Source organism: Danio rerio, chromosome 15, assembly GCF_052040795.2.
Source record: "Danio rerio strain M-AB ecotype USA chromosome 15, GRCz13ab, whole genome shotgun sequence".
Lineage (NCBI taxonomy): Eukaryota > Metazoa > Chordata > Actinopteri > Cypriniformes > Danionidae > Danio > Danio rerio.
This window is the reverse complement of record NC_141035.1, coordinates 10,562,412-10,580,705: the sequence shown is the minus strand read 5'-3', so window position 1 is coordinate 10,580,705 and position 18,294 is coordinate 10,562,412. Positions and strand designations below refer to the sequence as shown.

At 35.9% G+C, this 18,294-nt stretch overlaps 1 protein-coding gene and 1 long non-coding RNA gene across 5 annotated transcripts in view; one reads left to right on the top strand and one right to left on the bottom strand.

Annotated features, from left to right (window-relative positions):
- gab2 (GRB2-associated binding protein 2) overlaps positions 1 to 18,294 on the top strand; it is a 153,106-nt gene that overhangs the window by 93,218 nt on the left and 41,594 nt on the right. The window lies entirely within an intron of this gene.
- On the bottom strand, positions 3,500 to 6,466 carry LOC147840503 (uncharacterized). Its single transcript, XR_015509064.2, has 7 exons — positions 6,388 to 6,466; positions 6,164 to 6,251; positions 5,346 to 5,429; positions 5,171 to 5,225; positions 4,996 to 5,071; positions 4,745 to 4,921; positions 3,500 to 4,407 (listed from the first exon to the last, which is right to left on the bottom strand). It is a non-coding gene; the product is annotated as an uncharacterized LOC147840503 (long non-coding RNA).

Below are 18,294 nucleotides of genomic sequence, written 5' to 3'. Positions count from 1 at the left end.
CCTGATTCAGATCATTAGCTCATTAGCAGGGACTGAAAGAGCTGTAATGGGTGTGACAGACAAAAGAGACATCCAAAGCATGCAGTGTTGGTGGTCCTCCAGAAACTGGGTTGAGAAATATTGCTTTAAACTATTAAAATGTTCCTAAAAGTAAGTTTTTAACATTAAAAGTTGTTGGAAGAAAGATCAAGGTACCAGAATACAAATCAAAAGCATAAATAGGGAAAAATGGGCAAACATGACTCTCAAAATACAGAAAAGTGCTAATTTAAGGATATATTTACAGGATTATATGTATGTATGTATGTATGTATGTATTTATATATTTATATATATATATATATATATATATATATATATATATATATATATATATATATATATATATATATATATATATATAAAGTGGGCTTTATTAATGTTCTACGCGCAAAGTTCAAAGTACAGATCGCATAAGTATTAAGGGTGTGTCCAAATCCACTTTTGCTTTAAGGACAGAAAAAACGCCCTGCGCCTTATTCTCTTAATGAGTTATGGGTGTGTTTTGGGAAGTAACCAATCAGAGTCTCATCTCCCATTCCCTTTAAGAGCCAGTTGCGTAGTGTCATGGCGCATTTGCTATTTACATGGCGGAAGTGAGAAAACTGAATGCTTCACTAGCGAGTAAACAGTTAAACCGACCATCTGCAGAATGAGGATAAAGAACGTGCCTCCTCCATTCTGTCTCTTTACTTTCTCTTTACTTTAATTTTACTCTTTACTTTACTCGTTTTGGGGACTAAGGAAATGGTGTAAACGCACTCCACTGAAGGCATCCATTAGCCTACATTAGGGGTGTAACGATACACTCAGCTCACGATACGATGTGTATCACGATATAATGTTCACGATTCGATATGTATCACGATATTTGGAAAAAAAATTGAAAATTAAACTGAAATGCAAATTTTACCAAGTAAACAATTTTTTATGTATTTCTTTTGTTTCAACTTGTTAAACTAAACCTTCTTTAAGAAAATAAATTAAATTAAACAGGCCTGTCTCTGGAAAATAAAACGATTTAAAAACTTCTTAAAAAATATTATTGAAATGACAGAGACAAAATAAAGGAACAATATAAGTAAAAGTGCAAAAAAAATAAGCTTTCTATTCAATTGAATTTAACAGTAGGAGCTTAAGGCTTTGCTTGGTCACTTGTGTTTTTTCTGTGCGCAAAAAAAAAAAAAATCCACATTTCCAGGTAATCAGCAGTTCTATAAGATAATCCTGAACTTATGTGTATCTGTCTGAGAGGTTTTTATGGATGGCTGTCTTCATGTTGGGCATGATGAGTGACAGGGTGGCCGTCTTTTCATTACACGGGACAGTCGTGGCTCTTTTCAGCAGTTTAGGCAGGTTTACTATTTCTTCGGCGTCGCTGATGTCGGGGCTATCAAGTGTATCATGTTGACGTGCATTTTTGTGTACCTCTGTACTTAAAAGGGTTAATGCTCGTCGTAATCATAACTCTAAAATGCGATATGATTGTTTAAATAATGTGTACGTTTTCGGTTTCATTTCCACTGCTAAGTGCTGTTCATACTTCCCACGCGGGCTCCTGAAAGATCACTTCTACAAACTGAATGTTGTTTACTACTTTATTAGTCACAACCTGCAGGTTCTGTTCACTGAAGCAGACGCGCGTGTATGGCAAGCCGTATTAGCATTTACACCTTTGTTCTGACTATCCATAAATATATTTAATTCATATTTAATTAAATTCATTTAGATATATCTCTAATTATCAGAGATGTATAGTAACGAAGAAGAACTACTTCACTACTGTACTTAAGTACTAAAAGGCAGTATCTGTACTTTACTGGAGTATTATTTTTTTCTCCTACTTCCACTTTTACTTAAGTACATATTTTCCATGAATTTAATACTTTTACTCCGATAGATTTTTTATGTGCTGCATCGTTACTCGTTACTAGGGGTGTCAAAATGATCGATATCAGTTCAATAATAGGTCATAACCGGTGATTACGTGATGACGTCATTTATCTCCTATGCGCGATGTCGCAATACTATGGCGGAGGACGGAGGCGCGAGTGAAGGCGGCACACGAGCCGCTAATTTACTATTAGGGAGAAATGTTGTAAAACTTCACCTCTGCCTCTCTCTTTCTCACTTTGGACATTTGACCCGCTGGCCTGTTTGTAAGGTAACTTTCCCTCTTTTCTTGGCTGTTAAAGCTGTCGATCCATCCAGACACGAGCGTGTCTGATGTTCAAGTTTTCTCCACTTTGTCTATTACCTGTGATAACCGCGTATTCTTCCCGCCATGGGTGAACAGCGCTTAATTTCTAAAGCCCTTTCTGTTGAGCAGATGAAGATAATAACCAATCATCATAAGACCTCGCCTGTCAGCGCTCAAAAAGCAGGCGGTATGATATTGACATGAGTTTATTAGCTGTAAATGCTCATGCTGTCTTCTGTGCATGAGTTTTGTTTGATACATTCAGAAAGAGTGCTTTCTTTAAGCAGGTCAAATTATGAGTAGGGTTCATATATCTGACTGCTGTATTAAAGAACAAAATTGTATTAAAAATAACCCTATAACTGTCACACCAAGACAAAAGCAATAGATTTTTTTTATTGCATTTCTTAACTCATAATGTCGCTATTTAACACAGTCAATGCATTTTTTTCTCAACACATCCCATAATTTCTAAAATATCAGCCTCTACCAACTGGTTAAGAAGTTGGTTTATGGTAAAAGTACCAGAATTAATAAATATACTACAGAACATATGAAGTGCCAGACCAATTGAATTAAAAACATAATCAAAATTTAAAAAATTTATACTAAACCATAGCCATAAGCCATAAAGTATTTTAGATTTTCTTTTAACACAGTACTATACACGCTTTCCTGTTTTTCTTTTCTTTTTTTTTTTTTACAATAAAATCAAAATCAAGTGAATTAGTGCAACAGGATTTAGTTTGCTTGTTTAGTTTAGTTTCACGACTGCTTCCAGAAGACAAAACTCCTGTTTATTGTGGTATTAACCAATTAAACTTCAAAACTACCAAAGTGTGAGTGTGTGTGAGTGAATAATGCATGTACGAGAGAAACAGTGTGATTGTACCTGTGTGTGCGTCTGTGTGTGTGTGTGTGAGAGAGAGAGAGTGTATGAGAGTGTAAAAGAGTGTATTTTCGTGTTTGTGTGTGTGTGTGCCCATGTATATGTACACTCTCAGAAAAAAAGGTACAAAATTGTACCTTTTAGGGTACAAATGGCCCGTCACTGGGGTGGTACCCTTAAGGGTACAAATTTGTACCTCTATTTAAAGGTACAAAATTGTACCTTCTACATTTGTACCCTTTAAGGGACAATTTTGTACCCCCACCGAAGGTACAAAAATTTACCTTTTTATATTATATAGCATTTTCAGGGTACTGACCCAGGCATTTTGATCCTTTGGTGACTGCATGCACAAATAAATAAATAAAATATTTTGGTTAGCAGATGTCCATTTTTATTTATTAATGTAGAAATATTTCATTACAACTCACAACTGAATGTGTTAAGAAATAAAATTACACAGTAAATATAAAGCAGACATGTAAAACAGTAAAAAGAACAATTTAGAAAACAAATAAAAATTGTTCACTCACTGTACAGTATATAATCTACCCTTAATACAAAGACCACAAGAATACTGTTTAAGATTTATAAACACATTACACAGGCTACATCAAGTACTGCACTTTATAAAGTCCAAAGTATTTGTCTTTAGTCAGAATACTCAGTCATAATAAATAATTTGTCATCAACATTTTCTCTGTATTTCAGAATGAAGGCAATGTTTCTCTATAAATTGCTTCAACAGTGCAGAAAACCAAATACATCAGTAGCCTCTTCCTCAACACCAGTAGATTACTCCTCATCATCCTCAAGTGGAGTTGTAATTTGTTGTAACACAATATGTGTTTATGCTTTAGGTAAACATGACATGTAAAGCACTCATATCTGGAAAATGTTCTTTGATAGTCATTAGGACCACAAGTTATTTAAAAATCTGCTTTATGCATGAATGAGAGCAGTGTGCTGGATTAACTTGATTGTGATTATCCCAAGAGCATGTAGAGAAACAAAAAACAAGGTTGATCACTCTGGTAACTGGAGTAGATCGAGGCTTGTCACCGTCCACCGTTCATTCAAAACATTCCACTGCAGAAACATCAAGGTGATCTTCTAATAAGATGGATATGTCAAAAATGTATATTCGTCCACATCATTAGCCCGGCCAATCGCAATCCCATCAACTCTGAAGACTGCCGTGACTCGTCTTGTTAACACAGTTGTCCAGTCGGTGGTGTCCTCCTGTACTTGAACTGTTGGATGTGGTGAAGATGATTCACTGTAAATGACAAAGCAATAATTACATTAATATCAGTCACTCTATCACTGATGAAGAGAAAATCAACATGCATAGAAAGTAAAATAATTAATATTCACCGATTTTAAAAAAAAAGTATCACAGATTAAAAGACTAATATAAATTTCATTCATTCATTCAATTTCTTTTTGGCTTAGTCCCTTTATTAATCTGGGGTCGCCACAGTGGAATGAACCACCAACTTATCCAGCATATGTTTTATGCAGCAGATGCCCTTCCAGCTGCAACCCAGTATTACGAAACATCCAGACACACTTATTCACACACACATTTATACACTACAGACAAATAAGCTTACCAAATTCAGCTATAGCGCATGTCTTTGGACTTGTGGGGAAACCGGAGCACTTGGAGGAAACCTTCACGAACACTGGAAGAATATGCAAACTCCTCACACAAATGCCAACTGACCCAGCCGAGGCTCGAACCAGCGACCTTCTTGCTGTAAGGTGACAGCACTACCCACTGCGTCATCCTAATATAAAGAATATCAAGAATTATAAAATGCATTTATCACAGCATATACTGAACAGAAAACAACATACGCACCGGAGCACAACGAAATGTTGAAGTGTCTCGCTTAACAAGGCTGGCAACATGAGAAGTGCTGCTGTAAAATCAATTCCTGGAACATAAGATGTGGCATACAAACAAATATGAATGAATCCATCCAAAGCTAGAATTTAATAATATTAATCAAGTGGAGAAAGTTTAGAAAGAGTACCTTAGAGTCAGGTCCATAGCATTCTTCAGTTGAACTCTCATCTTTCGATGAAAACCTAGAAAATAATTTTAAACACGTGGGTGTACATTTATTGTTGTTTGTAAGTAAAAACCTACAAATTTAAAATAGTATGTAAGCCATTAAAACCATGGTATAGATAATGAGACATACTTACATCTTGTAACTGAGCCATGCTTTCATATGACATGCCTTCATTGGTCTAATGCTGTTAGCCTGCATTATGTTGTTTAATCTTGTCCTGAAATACAATTGGAAACTTCATAAACTTCAGGAAAGCAATAAGATAAAGCAATAACTATTTATTTATAGTATTTTATTTATATATAAGTATAACGTTAAACGATAGTAAAGCAGCAACAATTCTGGACATGAGAGTTTGTGGACACTCCTCAACATTAATGTAACTTAGACACTGAAACAAAGATATGTACAAGCATACACACGCCACGTTTGTAACTAGCCACGTTTACATAATCAGTCGCTTTGCCGGTGACAAAATTGTGATTTTTCTTCACAAAATGGCGGTGTATATAACCGTCTAAAATTACATTTCCGCGGTCAACCGAGGCTAGAAAATGGCCTCAAAATATAAAACATTATCGATAATTACAAATTCCAGTATTAATAACAAAAGGTTTTATATCAAGGTATATGAAGACTTCAGTCGCGCCCGCTCCGGGCCACACCGCACATTACTCACGGCCCGATTCCGGTGCACGGTTACGGCAGCGTCGGCTCGCTTCTGCCGCCGCATCTGGCCCGAGTAACGATACAGCAGACGGACTCGGGCAGGCGAGAATCTAGCCGCAACTGGCCCGAGTGTATTTTGCTATCTGGGTTGCGATTATATTCCGCCGTGGCAACACTTATTAATAAAGCAGTAACGTAACGTAACATATAAGGCGCGAATACGTAACGTAGGCGATAAAGGGAACTTTTACACCGAGAAAACTAACAGCATATAGTACTTACCTTCTATAACGTTATGTCCCTCGGTGACTTCGATATCACGTTGTATTAACTTCTTTAATAAGCTGCAGACATCTTAGCAAACTCCATCCTGCAGGCCAACGTACACCAGCCAGCCCGGAGCACAAAGCGGGGGAAAGCCGAGACCAGAGAGTCAGACAAAATCAACAGAACACGGCTTCACATGTAAAAATGAGACTGAAAATATATCTTTAATACATTCTTACCTGAAAAGTGTGGACTCCAAAATAGACTTTTCTTTGAAAAGCGTGCGAAGTTCTGTGTAAACAGCCAGCATACTCGACCGACCGCTTCAGTAACAAACACTACTATAACGTCTCAACAAGCCAAATTCTTAAAGAGACAGCAACATCACCACCTGTATGAAGATGCTGTCCCTCTGCATGGTTCTTATTCTACATCCCATATATACTATAGGGACTTAAACAGTAAGCAAAGACCAGTATTTACGTTTTTAATGATTAAAATTACATTTAATTATAAATTAAATTATTAACATTTTTGAGAAAAAATGTAATTTAAATACATGAAAAAAAATAATTATTAAAATTTTTAATTCAATCAATTTATTTATTTATTATATTTTTAAATTATGTATTTTAGTATTAATGTTTAGTATTAATACATTTAAATTAGTGTTATGTAGTGTCTTGATCTTATCATGAGCTGAGGGTACAATTTTGTTCCTATAGGGAAACAAAATATATAATTGTACCTTTAAAGGTGCCAAATTGGTCCTTTACGGTACAATTTTGTATCCAAATGTGCTATAAAAGGTACAAAAATGTACCTTTCAAACCTAAATCTGGACATTTGTACCTTTATAGCCCGTTTGGGTACAAAATTGTACCCTAAGGACCAATATGGGACCTTTAAAGGTACAATTTTATATTTTGTTCCCTCTAGGAACAAAATTGTACCCTCATTGTACCTTTTTTTCTGAGAGTGTATAACAACATCGGTATTACACAGATGTTAGGAGGAGATGGTGAATTATGTGGATATTATGTATAAAATTCAATCACACTAAATATTTTTTTATTTTCAGAAAGTAAAACTACACATAATTTCCTGTAAGGGTTGGGTTTAGAGATTGGATTTGGGGTTAGAGCATTCAAAAGTATAGTTTGTAGAGTATAAAAACAATTGTAACCTATGTAATGTCCCCACAATTCACAAAAATGTGTGTGTGTGTGTGTGTGTGTGTGTGTGTGTGTGTGTGTGTGCGTGTGTGTGTGAGAGAGAGATAGAGAGAGAACTGTGTGTGAGAGTGTATGAATGTGTGAGAGTGTACATTTAGGTGTGTGTGTGTATGTGTGTGTAAAAGAGAGAGAGAGAGAGAGAGAGAGAGAGAGTATGAATGAACATGCTGAATAATCTCATCAGTGAAGTGATTTTCTGGTAAAAGAGCCCGACGATGTGAGTTCTTGTACCATAGAAATTATTTACAGAGAAAAACAGTATCATAAGCCATGTTTCTTTTCATTCTGCTTAATCAAGTGCCCCAAAGATATTTAAAATAAACAAAACAATATGATGTCTTTTGACTGCCTTCTTTAATAACTACATTACACAATACTTGTACTTTTACTTTCAGTACTTGAGTAGTAAATTTTGAAATAAACTACTTGCAATACTTAAGTACTAAAAATGTTGAATACTTTAGTACTTCCACTTAAGTATGGTGATTAAAGAGCACTTCTACTTCTACTCAAGTCACTTTTTGATAGAGCACTTGTACTTTTACTTAAGTACGGGTCTCTAGTACTTTATACATCTCTGTTTATGGATAGTCAGATCAAAGGTTTAAATGCTAAAACGGCTTGCCATACGCGCGCGTCTATCATCCGCCCTCTGTAGTAACAGCTCACGTCTTGTGTGATTTTGCGGCGGCCAATACATCATTATATGAAGACAGACCGATATTTTAGGGTGAATTGTACCTTATAAATACAGTATGTGACTCTTTCAACACCATTAGGAGGTATCCATGTCGCTGTGCAAAGTATGTAAATCACTGTGAAGACTTTAAAACTTCGGCTATGTTTAACCCAGTATGCGTGTCAAAAAGCGGACGAGTCTAAAGCAATGACTGTACAACCGAAATGTTGCCAGGCGTCTGATTTTGAGAGGATGGGCCATCCTCTATTTCAGCTCCACTCATCTTGGTCTGCTAACATTACTGCTGCTGCAATCTGAACTCACGTGCGACAGCAGGTGGAACGTAGCTCACGTGCAAACAGTTCAACTATTAAGAGAAAACGGACGTCATATCGTAATCAAATCGTCATAACGCCACGATGCATATGGAGACATTTTTGCATCGCAATAAATCGTACAACGATAAATCGTTACACCCCTAGCCTACATTTTTAATTTAGTTTGTTAAGCACAATTCAGTTCTAACTTTTAGCTAATGAATAAATGAACAATAATAACAAAGTGTGGTCAAAAACTGAGCTACATCCAAACACACGTCTTATTCTTACACCCCATATGATGATGCATACGTCTCCAAAACCGGACAGGTGGACAAATGTAAACTTGTTTTTATTAAAACAAATATAAATCATGTGTTTATTAAGCAATGTGTATGCGTTTTGGACCTGCATAAGCACATAACTGGTGTGCTCTGCACTAGACTTTAGACCAGCTTTCAGTAGGTCAATGACGCAGTCTCTTTTAAGTTCATCAAAATAGCAACACACCAACAATGTGGCTTACCACATCTTCATTTTAAACCGGAACACCCATGAATCCACAAAGTGGCACAAATGGATTTGCTATTGAAATAATGTGGTGCAAAAGTGGTCAAGATGATCAAATTTATATCTTATTTATTCAATAAATATAGGATAAATATAAGAAATTTGGAATAATAAATGTTAACATTTAGAGATCAGAATTAAAATCAGCGTCATTCTGCAAAATATGGATATACAACCCCACAAATGAAAACATTAGTGTTTATTAAATATAAATTATCATAAAAATATAATTATCATAAACCTTGGATTTTTTCAGAAGCTGGTGTGTAATTGTGTCAATTTCCCTAATTTAAATATTTTTTTTCTGCTATTTCAATCAGAATCTCATTTGAAAGTTATGCTAGCAGCTTTTCTTCAACACAAACACACACTCTATTTCCACTAAAGGCTTTTCATGTCAGAATCAGCTCTCACATTTTACACTGTTTACCTTTTCGTTCATAAGCTCATGTTCAGTCAAAACACTCTGTGTGTGGCATCGGTCGCCTCTGTCTAAACACTCGCCTTTTTTAGTTGCCAAGCATCTCCATATAGTCTTGTCCTGCCCAGTCCTGCAGTCATTTCCTAATGTTTCCCTTCATTTAATCCATGTTGATTAATAAGCCGTCAGCAGAACTGCTGGCAAAACCAGACAAATGTAATCTTGGACGTGGCCAAACTGAGCACAGAGACAATGACTATCGCAAACAAACACAGATCAGCCACCCCTCAGACCCTCACATCTGCTCCAAAGCTCATTGTTCAGCGAACATGTGGGCTTGTTATTGTGGAAATCATACGGTAATGTGCTGTTTTCACTGGAAAAAGCACCTCTGGTTTTCCTATCTGAAGATGTTATGGCAGATCGGGTGAGTCTCTCCCACTCAGGACTGAACTGAAGGCTGAAGTTTATGTGGACGAGTGTTCTCCGAATCGTTTTGTCTGCTGGGATGAAACTGTAGAGCTTTAAACAGTGGGATGGATGTGTGGGACATTCTGCCAGAAACATGCATTATATGTCCATGAAATAAAGACAGAAATACATTTAATAAAAAGTATTTCATCCCAATTTTAGATTTTTTTAAATAGACTGATGGTTGACTTTTGTGAATTACTCTGTAAAGGAGTATGTCATTTGTTTGTTTCCCAGATTTTTTTCTTTATTTAAAACACTTTACAAGTTTGCAATCCCTTTCATTGTCCTTATCCTAAGCCCAATTAAATCAGCAGCTTTAATAGTTTTGTTTTTTTAAAAACTGTTATTTCGGGAAAAAAAAAATAATAAATACTTCCGAAATAGCACATTTAAGTTGTTATTATATACATAAATTGATTTAAAAACATTAAATTATAAATAATTTTCACAAATAAACACTAATTTACAATTGTCCCCATGTTTCTGTTAGTCCTGTCACATTTGCATTAAATTCAACAAAATGCATGCAATAGTTCTTTAAAGGGCCATGAAAAGCTGTAAATCTAGTTTGAAAAAAGTAAGGAAAGAGGGTAAATCCAGCTTTGTTTAGGTGGGAATGTCGAGTGGCGAAAGAGAGAAGGGTTTGCATAAATACGAGTTTTAGTTCAAGCGCATGATGATTTTTCACTGGGGCAATACAACACACAGACGCAAGGGAGAAAGACAGCCTTTTACATGGGCAATAGTAATCAAATTGTTTGCAAATTATGAATTTGTCAGCTTTAAGTGTAGTTTGGCACTTTCACTTTTATTCAGGAACATTTCATGCATAGCCCCATGACAAACAAGATATTGTATGCGAGGAACTGCTGGAAGAGTGTCATTTTAATTGAATGTTTGATACTGCACGCTATAGGGGAGAAAAAAAAATTCTCGGTAAAACATTTCTCTGTAACTTAGATGCACTTGGTAGCTAGCGTCAGAAAGCTGCGTGTGTATAGATTATACTGTCACAAAAATGCTGCACAGTAATTGTTTAAGGTGTTTACATTCAGAGTGCAGCATTTACAGCCGATCTTTCAGTCCATAATATTATAGTGATATTAGCATACTGTAAACTTAAATAAATCATTTTGACTATGGTATGTCTTTAAAAACTGAAAGAGTACTGCTGATGATACTAACTAACTTTGCCATCTGAATAAACATAAACAAAGAACACTGATCACACACTTACCAAATCTGTACACACAGTACAATCAACATAAACTGGAACTACATCTTTTTTTTTTTAAAACAAGACAAGTGGCAAATCTGGGTTTCAACATCCCAGATGAAAAAAAAAGGTTTCTTACAAACATATTTTTGTCGCGTGTTAGCAGAGCACTGCAATCCAGCTGAGCTCTCATGGTGGGGAAATGGAAACAAAACCTTTGTTGCAGCACATTTATAAACACAACACTGACGATCCATGTCTCTGAATGATTCTTCTTCTTCCACTTGTTTTAATTACGGTTGGCAACACAATGCGGCGTCTCTCTGCTGTCTGTAACACTTTAACAGGTAAAAACAATCTTTGAAGCTATCATGCATATTAATGAAGTTGCACAATCATACACAATAAAGCATACTGATTGGTTCGAATTAAGTCTGTCTCGTAAACGAATAAGGAAAGCTCAAAGACATTACGTTGTAACGGCCAGTACAGACATCCAGTCTCCGCAATATAATTCACACTATGATGTACTCCATACCTGTCAACATTGGGATGTGAAAAGAAGGGATTTGCCCACCATAATAAGGGACCCCCCCTAACCTCCAAATACAGAAGCAAATACTGTAGCAAACAGTTTAGCTTATTACAATTAATAGCTGTTATAATAAAATACAATCAAGCTATCTAATCTCATTAGCCGTTTCTTCACTGTTCAACTTACAGATTCTGCTAAAAGAGCAGCGAATGAATCTCTTTTTTTAGATTTATTTTTCGTTTGATTACATTAACAGGTGTCACTTTAAAACTGCACACATCTAACAATATAATAAAGGCATTCGACTGCTTTCCTAACTTTTATGCTCATTTAAGACAAAATTAGTTTTGTTTGAAAAAAAAAACACCAAGTTCGACACCTTTAGATATTATTAATATTATTATTAATTATATGTGTATGTCTGTTTAAACATGCACCCAAAACCCAGAATTTCGCTCCGCTTCAAATCGCGTGTATAGAATCCGTTTGGAAAACAGAGTATATTTATGAATATGGAGCACATCAGCTGACACTCATGCACCATTATATGACTGTTTTGAGGATTGCATAGGAGGTGTGACGGTTATATTTATTTCAAAGTGTTTTCGTGCCTAAACAAAGCGAAGCACTGAACAGACTCGCATTTAAGAGCAAGGGGCGGCCCCTGGTGGTTCGGCGATATGGGTTGCATATAGTGAGGCTCGGCTCTTTAATATTTCTTGCCACCCTTCAGAGAAAGACTGAAAATGCGGGAGAAATATGGGAAAATACCTTTATGAGATGATAGCGGGATAGAACTGTAAAATATGGGAGAATCCTGTGGAAAATGGGAGGGTTGTTGACAGGTATGATCACACCTCCTCTCAAGGTTTTTTTTTCTTCACTCTCCTGTTGGTGAAGTTTTTTTTTCCCTCTCCGCTGTCGCCACTGGCTAGCATGGTTCAGGATCTGTAAAGCTACTGTTACGTGTTTTATGATGTTAAAGTGGGATGCTGTAACATTTAAGTGAGACAGGTGTAATGTGTGCGACAGATCAATAATGAGGCAAGATTCAGTTACTCTCATTTAAAGCTTTTACTCTATAATTGAATTGAAACATGTAACAATAATAAATGGGGGAGAAAAAAAAAACAAACAAACATTTATAATTATTATCTTTAAACAAGAACAACGAGTGTAAGCCAAATCAAAGAAATTAACAAAACAAAACAATCCTTAAATCTAATGTCTAAACTAGGCGTCAAAAAGAAACACAAATAAAAACCGAGATCTTCAGTGTGTACGACACCCGAACTAAACTAATCAAACTACAAAACTCAAAAATACACGGGTGGCAAAACACTCAAACTAATCTAACAAAACATCAATCTAAACTAAAACAAAACAAAACGGATAAGTCCGCTAAATCTTAGTTTAGAATCACACAACCATCATCATATGTTACTTAAAGCCAACAAAGTTCAACAAGCAACTCGAATTATCACAGTAACTGAGCGATCACAAAATAGACGAAGCATTTGCACAAACAAATTGCGTGGAGCACAAAGGGTACGCCGTGGCAGGGCGCACACCACACACTGGACTGACAGGGCTTTAAATACTTGTGGCTCGTCCTGGGATTGGTGGAACCGGAGAGCGTCATAATGATGATGGACAGAATAATAAACCAATAAGAAACCTAGGGTTGAACAAACGGAGAGGAGGGTGAAAAAAACAGGAAAAAAACATAAATCATAACACTACGCATCGATGAATTTGCTCTTCAGTGTTTGGACTCTCAGTAATGATTTCAAACCACACTGAACTGAGCTAAACTGAACTGAACTTAAACACTAAAAACTGAACTACCCTGATCCAGTTACTATGACCATTTATGTAAAGCTGCTTTGACACAATCAACATTGTAAAAGCGCTATACAAATAAAGCTGATTTGAATTGAATTGAATTGAATTAAATTAAATATGATCTAATCGGCGTGACGTAGCTTCAAAATTTATTTTAAACCCGGAAGGAATTTGCTTGATATATTGCAAAAACAACCAAATTTTACTTTTTAGTGAACTATTTTTGTCCTAGTACATGACTGTTAACATCTCAAAAAATGTGTTTTGGCGTTTCATGACCTTTTAAAGTGGAAGTGACATCATTTGAGGCAGGAGAAGCTGACAGTGATCAAGGATGCGTTCTGTCATTGAATTAGATTATTTTCTGCTTGTTTTTGTATGATTTTTTTGAGGAGGACAAGCATAAAAGTCAGGCCCTGTCACATCTTTTACAAGTGAAAATGTTTGTTTCTGGTAGAATGTCCCGTGGATGACAAATCAGAAACAAGATGCTTGAAATCAGTGGTAATTAGTGAGCAGTTTAAAAAAGAAAAATGCACTCTCCCTCATTACTCTATAGCTCTTCTTTTTCTAAGCACTAACAATCCCTTTGCATAAGTAGCAGTTCTTGTGTGACTGTGAGTTTTCTGAAGTAAACTGTCAAATCTATTTACATTTCACATTTATGAGCACATGACCCAGCTCCTAACACTAAAGTTAACCATTTGTCAATACACAGGATATTGCAGGCAGATACAACTATGCTTGCAATTAATAAAAATAAAAAAGTATGTTCTATGTCTTCCAAGGCAGCCCAATATATTTCTGGAAGGAATAGGCATGATTGTTGTCTACATTTGCTGTTTAGTTCAGATGTTTGCTGTCACAAATAAAATTTTGCTTTCGTCAGCTTTGGTTATTAAATGCTATTGGCTCCTTCTGTGTCTTGTGACCAATCATGTCATACTATTGGCTCCCTCTGTTTCTCATGACTGATTTCGTCAAATGCTATTGGCTCCCTCTGTGTACTGTGACCAATTCGATAGATCACTGCATTGCGCTGTAGATTTATTAGATTAGATTTAGCGAATTGGAGCATGGGCATTCATAGTTTTCAGTCACATAACAACAGACCTGTCAAGTTTTTTTATTTATTTTTTTATTTATTTATTTATTTTTTCAAGCCATTCGCTAACATTTTTCATCCTTATTTTTGTTTACCAAATGAAAACAGAATTAAATACCATTTTATCGCTTGGTTTAGCTTCATGTGTTTGCTTTTTAGATGAATATTTTAAATATTTTTGTCGGCAAGTTGAATTTATCTCATTTTCTGTAATATATGTAAAACATAAAGCAAGGGTTTTGCACATTGGTATATTTGAACAAAGTGGCAAATAAGTCTATTTTAATATAATGTGTGTGTGTGTGTGTGTGTGTGTTTTGTTTAAATACATAGGTTCTGTTTAAACTGTTTAAACTTTACCACTGTTTGGACAGGATTGTGTGTAGGTATAATGTGTCCACAGTCATATAGGGGTTATATAAATACAATAAGTCTATTTTTTTTAATTCCAGACGTTAAAATAGGATCCAGATCCCTCCCATTTTGAGGCTCATCGCAATGTGATGTCGAAGTGCAGTTTCCCCACCCACCAAATTGATTGACAGCGGCATGTTAAAATGTCTCTATAGTAAGGCATAAAATCATATTAACAAGACAGGGCGTGCGCAAAGCAACTGGGGTTAAAAAAATCTGTTGAGCTCCCTGTGATCATCAATCATCATCAAATGTGATCAAGAGTAATTACACCTATTGAATATAAGGGCGGAAATTGTGATTTGTCAAATATTGATGCTCAGTCAAGTAAAAGCATTTAGTAAGTTATACGTTAACGTCTGTATACAGTAAAATAATAATTGATGAACTGTTTGAAAAGCAGAAATATATTAATGTGTTTGACTAATTTGGATTCAAGAAGACATTAAGTTATATCATCACACTGCAAAAGTGATTAGTTAACTCTATTTAAAAAAGTGAGCTAAATTGCGAAACTGTAAAAATTAAGTTAAGTCAGTTAAGTCAACTGACTTTAGGTAACTCATCACTTTTTACCGTGCACAAATATACACAGAAAATAATGCTGGGTTCTACACAAATCGATTAAATTAACTTAATTGTTTTTACAAATGTATGTGGATTGAACATAAAACAATTAAGTTGTTCTCATAAATTGTGATGACTCGGGTCATTTTCAATAAGTAGTTTGAACAAACAGCTAAAATTACTTTGAATGCAAATCAAACATGTTAAATGGTTATTTTCAAATATAACCAACATTCAAAATGGCGAATTCTCAAACAAAGCCAGCCAATATTTAAATCTTTAAAAGGTTTGAGTCAAATGTGGGCCAAGTAAAAAAAAAAAAAAACTGTTTAATTTATATTTCGAAAAACAAAAACAAGGAAAAAAACGTAAAAAGCTGCTTGAGATTTTCAATAGTGTATGAAACAGAGTGTGTTTCTGCCAGAGCCTCAGCATGTGCTGTAGGGAACATAGCGGCTCCTGCAGGAATGAAATCACCCTAAAGCAGATGATTTATTGGGCCCGACAAGCACGTCTGTCCTGCCAATTGATCAGTCAGAGCCACTGAGTCTAATTGATGGTGCTGTGAGCTCACATGATGAGGGGGCTGGGGAAATACTGAGCCCTCTGTCGCTTCACTATTTCTCTTTCTGTAGACTCATTTCACAACACATGCTGGAAGTGATTCTTCTATCAGAGACACAGTGAGTTTATATGAAGAAATTTTCTGATAGAAAACAGAAGTAATACATGGCTTTTTGGCACATGATTGTTGTAGGTTGTGGTGGTTTACCAGACCTGCCCAGCTTGAGCAAGATGGTCAACCAGGTCGACCCCAGCCTTACCATATGATCGACCATCTGGACCCACTTGGGCTAGTTAGTGACTGTAAATGACAACAATTAAACTCATTGCTATAATGCTAGCATGTGGTTTGAAAAACAGCTATGGTTATGCTCTTCTATTCTGACCTGACTTTTTTTCCCATTTTTTTATAAAATGACAGCAATAATTAAGGTAAAAGGAAGGTTTCTTCCAAAAATTAAAATGTACTTGCTGTTTACTTACTTTCATGAAACCAAGTTTCTTTATTCTGCTGAACACTAAGATATTCTAATGAAAGCTGGAATCCTGCATTGACTTCATTAGTAAAGTCAAGAGTTTCAGCTTTTTTCAAAACATTTTCTATTGTGTTTGACAGAAAAAAGAACTTCATACTACTGCGTTCACACCAGATCAGGAAGAAGCGTCAAGCCAGAGTGATTTACATCTTAAGTCAATGCAGAGATGTGAATAGACATCCTGCGGCACAATATGTGCAAATGTGGTAGTGCGAATGATGCAATTAATGCGAATAAAACGGCACGAGTTGAGCGTTTCTTGCGATAAATTCAATTAAAGCGCGAATCACTCGAGTTGGAAAATCTAAACTTATGGACATTCGCACAGTGTTACCCAATCAGAAGCTTTCTCTTGTAGGGTAGTGATTATGATGTAGCGCCTGTTGTTGTTGTTCCAAGGGAAAATCCTCCTGCTGTCACCGGACAATAGTTCATCAAACTGGGCTTGGCTCATTCGGAAGCACTGCTGAAAGCCTCCATCATTCAGGTATAGTTTCTGGAGGAGTTTATGAGCTCAAAGAGCTGGGTGTAACTCAGAATGGATCTAGTGGACTCGGCACTGCTCCAAACGAATCAATGCTGTTTTTCAGTCTTCCCAAAGCACATAAAAACAGCTATTCTCTCAATAAAATCCATGTTAGCTATTTAGCAAAAAAGCTAGAGTCACAAGGCAGGCAGAAACCTCGTCCATGACGCGAATCTGCATCTAATGTGAAGTAAATTTGACACACAATATTTATTCAAATGAAGCGAGTAAACTCAAAATTTTCTCACATCTATTTACGCAAAGATAGCGCACTTTCTCCATACTTACCACATCTAGTGTAAAACGCAGCATAATTGTTTGAATCGAGTAATTCTGTGTTCACACCAGATGCAGTATGAGCCGGATAAGTTGTGATTTTGCATGTAAATATACGCGAGAACATCGAGTTTGCTCGCTTAATTTACTTGTTTACTCGCTTCCAACAACTGCCGCTATGTCATAATGATGCCCCTACAAGAGTCAGCTCCTGATTGGTTAACGCAGCGCAAATGTCCGCTGAAGTTCAGATTTTCGAACTCAAACAATTTGCGAAACAAGCAAAACACTCAACTCGCGCCGCTTCAATCGTGTGAATCGCGTCATTTGCGCCACCTCATTCACGCGTATCTCGCCGCAGAATGTCGAGTCGCGTCTTTGCATTGAGTTAACACATAAATCACTCACGTTTGACGCTTCTTTATTTGAACTGTGGATATGTTTCTATTATGCTTAATGGATTGCTGATGTCATGTGGAAAAAAGCTACTGGTTATCATTAGGAAACCGCAATTCATATAAAATATATGGTGTATATCTTTTTTATATTTTGGATTAATATTAATACGTGAAGATTTAAAAAAAAACAAAAAAAAAACAGATAACCACCATTTTTAGAATTTTTCAGAAATCTATTTTTATATTGAACTCTAAGATTTCTGAAAAGCTTCAGTTTTAGTAATCTTCATAAATCACACATACATGCACGCACACACACACACACAGTATACAGTGCATCCAGATAGTATTCATAGTGCTTCACTTTTTCCACAATTGTATATGTTACAGCCTTATTCTACACACATTCTACACACAATACCCCATAATGACAATGTAAAAAAGATTTTTTGAAAATGTTGCAAATTT